We start from the raw sequence: 6,514 nt of genomic DNA, 5'->3' as shown, positions 1-6,514 counted from the left end.
TACGCTGGCTTTCCTTTAATTTCCATTTTCATGGAATACATTTTCCCATCCCCTTACTTTCAGTCTCTGTGTGTCTTTAGATCTAAAGTGAGTGTTCTGTAGGCAGCATATATATTGGTCTTGTTTTTGTATCCATTCAGGCACTGTGTTTGTTGATTGGAGCATTTAGTCCATTTACATTTAAGGTAATTATTGATGAGTATGTATTTATTGCCATTTTGTTCATTGTTTTTGTAGTTCTTATTTGTTCCTTTCTTCTTCTTTTGTTCTCTTGTGATTTGATAACTATCTTTAGTGTTGTGTTTGGATTTCTTTCTTCTTTCCAGGTGTGCATCTATTATAGGGTTTTGGTTTGTGGTTACTGTGTGTGTGTGTACACACACACACACACACACACACACACACACACATATATATATTCATTGTAAGTTGCTGATCTCTTAAGATCAAACACATTTTAACAACCCTGCATTTTTACTTCCCCCTCCATGTTTTACAGTTTTTGATATCATATTTTACATCTTTTTGTTTCATGTATCCCTTAACTACTTATTGTGCATATAGATGACTTTACTATTTTTGTCATTTAACCTTCCTACTAGCTTTATATGTGATTGATTTACTACCTTTACTGTATATATGCCTTTATCAATGAGATTTTTCCTTTCATAACTTTCAAGTTTCTATTTGTGGCCTTTTCTTTTTCTCTTAGAGAAGTCCCTTTAACATTTCTTATAAAGCTGGTTTTGTGGTGCTGAACTGTTTAGCTTTTGCTTGCCTGTAAAACATTTGATCTCTCCATTGAATCTAAATGAAAGCCTTTTTGGGTAGAGTATTCTTGGTTGTAGGTTTCCCCCTTTCATCACTTTAAATATATCATGCCACTACCTTTTGGCCTGCAGAGTTTCTGTTGAAAAATCAGCTGATACCCTCCCACCCTTTTTTTTGACCAGTAAAGAATTTTATTAAGGTAGAGGCCAAACAACTTGCTTCTTTGAAAATTTTCACTTAGGAGACCAAAATTTAAGAATTCTGTATATGAAAATTATTTTTAAACAATAGGCCAAAAAGAAGAAAATGAAGAAATAGTACTTTCAAATGGAAAAGGCATTTGAAAATTGCCATTTCCCCTCTTCATATAATACAAACTCATTTAAAATATTTTTCCAAATGTTTTACTATTAAAGATGTATATAAATTGCCTAACACATTTTTAGTTTTTTTTGTAACATCTTTATTGGAGTATAATTGCTTTACAATGGTGTGTTAGTTTCTGCTGTATAACAAAGTGAATCAACAATACGTATACATATATCCCCATATCTCCTCCCTCTCGCATTTCCCTCCCAGCCTCCCTATCCCTCCCCTCTAGGTGGTCACAAAGCACCGAGCTGATCTCCCTGTGCTATGTGGCTGCTTCCCACTAGCTATATATTTTACATTTGGTAGTGTATATATGTCCATGCCACTCTCTCACTTTGTCCCAGCTTACCCTTCCCCCTCCCCATGTCCTCAAGTCCATTCTCTGTGTCTGTGTCTTTATTCCTGTCCTGCCCCTAGGTTCTTCAGAACCATTTTTTTCCTTTTAGATTCCATATATATGTGTTAGCATATGGTATTTGTTTTTCTATTTCTGACTTCACTCTGTATGACAGACTCTAGGTGCATCCACCTCACTACAAATAACTCAATTTCGTTTCTTTATATGGCTGAGTAACGTTCCATTGTATATATGTGGCACATCTTCTCTATCCATTCATCTGTCAATGGACACTTAGGTTGCTTCCATGTCCTGGCTATATTAAATAGACTTGCAATGAACATTGTGGTACATTACACTTTTTGAATTATGGTTTTCTCAGGGTATATGCCCAGTAGTGGGATTGCTGGGTTGTATGGTAGTGCTAGTTTTAGTTTTTTAAGGAAACTCCATACTGTTCTCCAGAGTGGCTGTATCAATTTACATTCCCACCAACAGTGCAAGAGGTTTCCCTTTTCTCCACACCCTCTCCAGCATTTATTGTTGTAGGTTTTTTTGATGATGGCCATTCTGACTGGTGTGAGGGGATACCTCATTGTAGTTTTGATTTGCATTTCTCTAATGATTAGCGATGTTGCGCATCCTTTCATGTGTTTGTTGGCAATCTGTATATCTTCTTTGGAGAAATGTCTATTTAAGTCTTCTGTCCATTTTTGGATTGGGTTGTTTGTTTTTTGATATTGAGCTGCATAAGCTACTTGTAAATTTTGGAGATTAATCCTCTGTCAGTCGCTTCGTTTGCAAATATGTTCTCCCATTCTGAGGGTTGTCTTTTCGTCTTGTTTATCGTTTCCTTTGCTGTGCAAAAGCTTTGAAGTTTCATTAGGTCTCATTTGTTTATTTTTATTTCCATTTCTCTAGGAGGTGAGTCAAAAAGGATCTTGCTGTGATTTATGTCATAGAGTGTTCTGCCTATGTTTTCCTCTAAGAGTTTTATAGTGTCTGGCCTTACATTTAAGTCTTTAATCCATTTTGAGTTTATTTTTGTGTATGGTGTTACGGACTGTTCTAATTTCATTCTTTTATATGTAGCTGTCCAGTTTTCCCAGCACCACTTATTGAAGAGGCTGTCTTTTCTCCATTGTATATTCTTGCCTCTTTTATCAAAAATAAGGTTACCAGGGCTTCCCTGGTGGTGCAGTGGTTGAGAGTCCATCTGCCAATGCAGGGGACACAGGTTCGTGCCCCGGTCTGGGAAGATCCCACATGCCATGTAGCGACTGGGCCCGTGAGCTATGGCCACTGAGCCTGTGTGTCTGGAGCCTATGCTCTGCAGTGGGAGAGGCCACAACAGTGAGAGACCTGCGTACCGCAAAAAAACACAAAAAACAGAAAAACAAAACAAAAAAAAATAAGGCGACCATATGTGTGTGGGTTTATCTCCAGGTTTTCTATCCTGTACCATTGATCTGTATTTCTGTTTTTGTGCCAGTACCATACTGTCTTGATTACTGTAACTTTGTAGTATAGTCTGAAGTCTGGGAGCCTGATTCCTCCAGCTGTTTTTCTTTCTCAAGATTGCTTTGGCTATTTGGGGTGTTTTGTGTTTCCATACAAATTGTGAAATTTTTTGTTCTAGTTCTGTGAAAAATGCCCTTGGTAGTTTGATAGGGATTGCATTGAGTCTGTAGATTCTTTGGCTAGTATAGTCATTTTCACAATGTTGATTCTTCCAATCCAAGAACATGGTATATCTCTCCATCTGTTTGTACCATCTTTAATTTCTTTCATCAGTGTCTTATCGTTTTCTGCATACAGGTCTTTTGTCTCCTTAGGTAGGTTTATTCCTAGGTATTTTATTCTTTTTGTTGCAGTGGTAAATGGGCGTGTTTCCTGAATTTCTCTTTCAGATTTTTCATCATTAGTGTATAGGAATGCAAGAGATTTCTGTGCATTAATTTTGTACCCTGCTATTACCAAATTCATTGATTAGCTCTAGTAGTTTTCTGGTAGTATCTTTAGGATTCTCTATGTATATTATCATGTCATCTGCAAACAGTGTCATCAGCTGATACCCTTATGGGAGTTCCCTCATATGTAACTTGGTGCTTTTCCCTTGCTGCTTTTTTTTTTTAAGATTTTTTTTTGATATGGACCATTTTAAAAGTCTTTATTGAATTTGTCTCAACATTGCTTCTATGTTCTGGTTTTTTGGCCCCAAGGCACTTGGGATCTAGCTCCCCAACCAGGGATTGAACCCACATCCCCTGCATTGGAAGACAAAGTCTTAATGACTGGACCACAAGGTAAGTCCCTCCCTTGCTGCTTTTAATATTCTCTGTTTATCTTTAATTTTTGCCATTTTAATTACAATGCTTCTTGGTGTGATCCTCTTTGAGCTGATCCTGTTTGGGAGTCTTTGTGCTTCCTGGACCTAGATGTCTGTTTCCTTTCCCAGGAAGGGAAATATTCAACTATTAGGTCTTCGGATATGTTATCTGCCCTTTTCCCTCTCTCTTCTCCTTCTGGGACTCCTATAATGTGAATGTTACTATCCTTGATGTTGTCTTAGAGGTCTCTTAAACTGTCCTGACTTATTTTTATTCTTTTTTTCTGTTCAGCCTCAGTGATTTCTTCTACTCTGTCTTCCAGCTCACTGATCCATTCTTCTGTATCACTGAATTTACTGTTGATTACTTCTAGTGTATTTTTCATTTCAGTTATTGTATTCTTCATGTATATTTGGTTGTTCTTCATATTTGCTAACTCTTTGTTTAAAACTTTTAACTTCTCATTCTGTTCATCCAATCCTTTCCTGGGTTCTTTGAACATCTTTATGATCATTACCTTGAACTATTTATTGGGTAGATTGTCTGTCTTCACTTCACTTAGTTCTTCTTCTGGGGTTTTATCTTGTTCCTTTGTTTGGAACATATTCCTGTGTCACCTCATTTTGCCTAGTTTGCTGTTTTTATTTCTGTGTATGTGGTAGGTTGGTTATATTTCCCAACGTTGGAGAAGTGGCTTTTTGTAGAGACCTCCTATGCATCCCAGCAGCAACTGCCCTCTGGTCACCAGAGTTATGCTCTGGTGTGCCCCCTATTTGTGCTGCATGGGTCCTTCTGTTGGGCAGACTATTGTGGGCATCCTGATAGGTGTGGCTGGCCCCCACTCTAGTTGGTTGCCAGGCTTGAATTGTGCATAGGTGGCCACTGGTGGGTGAGGCCAGGTTCTGGAGTGGGTGGTTGCAGGGCTGGAAGGGGGGGTTCCTGGATCTAGTGTCAGCCTGCTGGTGGGTGGGGCTGGGCCTCAGGGGGTCCCAGGTCTAGTGCTGGGTCACTGGTTGGTGGAACCAGGTTCCTGGGTCTCTGATTGCAGGGCCCTGTTGGTGGGGGGGTCCCAGAGCTGGTGTTGGGCTGCTCATGGGCAGGGCTGGATCCTGGAGTGGCTGACAAAAGAGCCCATGATGTCCCAGTGCTTGTGTTGGCCTGCTGATGGGCAGGGCTCGAGTCCAGAGTCCTGGGGCTGGTGCCTGCCTACTGGTGCATGGGCTGGGTCCTGATATGGCAGGCTGAGAGGCTGAGTTCCTGCACTGTGGTGGGTGGAGCCAGGTCCTGGGGTCTCTGGGTTCAGGGCTTTGGGTCCTGGAATTGGTATCAGCCAGTGGGCAGGGCCAAGGCCAAGGGGTCCTGGGGTTGGTGCCTACCCACTGGTGGGTGAGGCTGGCCACCGGGCTAGTGCCAGCCTACTGACAGACAGAGCCATGTCTCAGGGTCTCTGGCTGCAGGGCCTTGGGGGGTTCTGGGGCTAGTGCCGGCACACTCGTGTTCAGGGCCTGGTCCTGGGCCCTCTAGTGGACAGAACTGTGTCCAGGGGTGGCTGCAGGCTCAAAGGGTCTTAAGGCAGCAGGCAGGCTGGTGGGTGGGGCTGTGTCTCCACCTGGCTAATTGCTTGGCCTGACACATCCTAGTACTGGTGCAAAAAGGCTGGTGGCTGGGGCAGGATCTTGGTGCTAATAAATTGGAGGGCAGATTCCAAAATGGCACTTGGTAGCACCAGTGTCCACATGGTAGAATGAGCTCCTCAAAATGGCTGCTGCCAGTGTCTATGTCTCCAGTTGCCTCCAGCATCTCAGGGAGGCTCTCCAAGATCAGCAGGTGGGTCTGATTCAGGATACTTTCTTTTTTAAAATAATTAATTAATATTTGGCTGCATTGGGTCTTCATTGCTGTGCGTGGGCTTTCTTTAGTTGTAGCGAGCAGGGGCTACTCTTTGTTGCAGAGCACGGGTTCTAGGCCTGTGCACTTCAGTAGTTGTGGCACGCAGGCTCTAGAGCGCAGGCCCAGTAGTTGCAGTACATGGGCTTAGCTGTTCCATGGCACGTGGGATCTTCCTAGACCAGGGCTCGAACCTGTGTCCCCTGCATTGGTAGGCGGATTCTTAACCCCTGTGCCACCAGGAAAGTCCCAACATACTTTCAAATTACTGCTTCTGCCCTGGGTCCCAGAGCACGTGAGATTTTGTGTGCATCATTTAAGAATAGAGTCTCTATTTCCCACAGCCCTCTGGTTCTCCTGAAAGTAAGCCCTGCTAGCCTTCAAGGCCAAATGTTTTGGGGGCTCATCTTCCCAGCGCAGGAGCCCTGGCTGGTGAGCCTGATGCGGGGCTTGGACCACTTGCTACTTGGGCAGGATCTGAGAACCTCTGCTATTGTAATTATCCTCCTGTTTGTGGGTCACCCACTCAGGAATATGGGTCTTGACTATACTGCGTCTCCGCCCCTTCTACATGTCTTGTTGTGGTTCCTTCTTTATATCTTTAGTTGTAGAAGATCTTTTCCACTAGTCTTCTGGTTTTTCTCATCAATAGTTGCTCTGTAAATAGTTGTAATCTTGATGTGCCCAGGGGAGAAGGTGAGCTCAGAGTCTTCCTACTCTACCATCTTTGCCACTCCCCTAGTATAAGTCAGTCACTCTTTTATTCAATAAATATCTGTTGAGGGCAAACTATGTGTCAGGCACTGTGCTAGGACTG

Source organism: Pseudorca crassidens, chromosome 14 (genome assembly GCF_039906515.1).
Source record: "Pseudorca crassidens isolate mPseCra1 chromosome 14, mPseCra1.hap1, whole genome shotgun sequence".
Taxonomy (NCBI): domain Eukaryota; kingdom Metazoa; phylum Chordata; class Mammalia; order Artiodactyla; family Delphinidae; genus Pseudorca; species Pseudorca crassidens.
Note: the sequence above shows the minus strand (reverse complement) of the source record.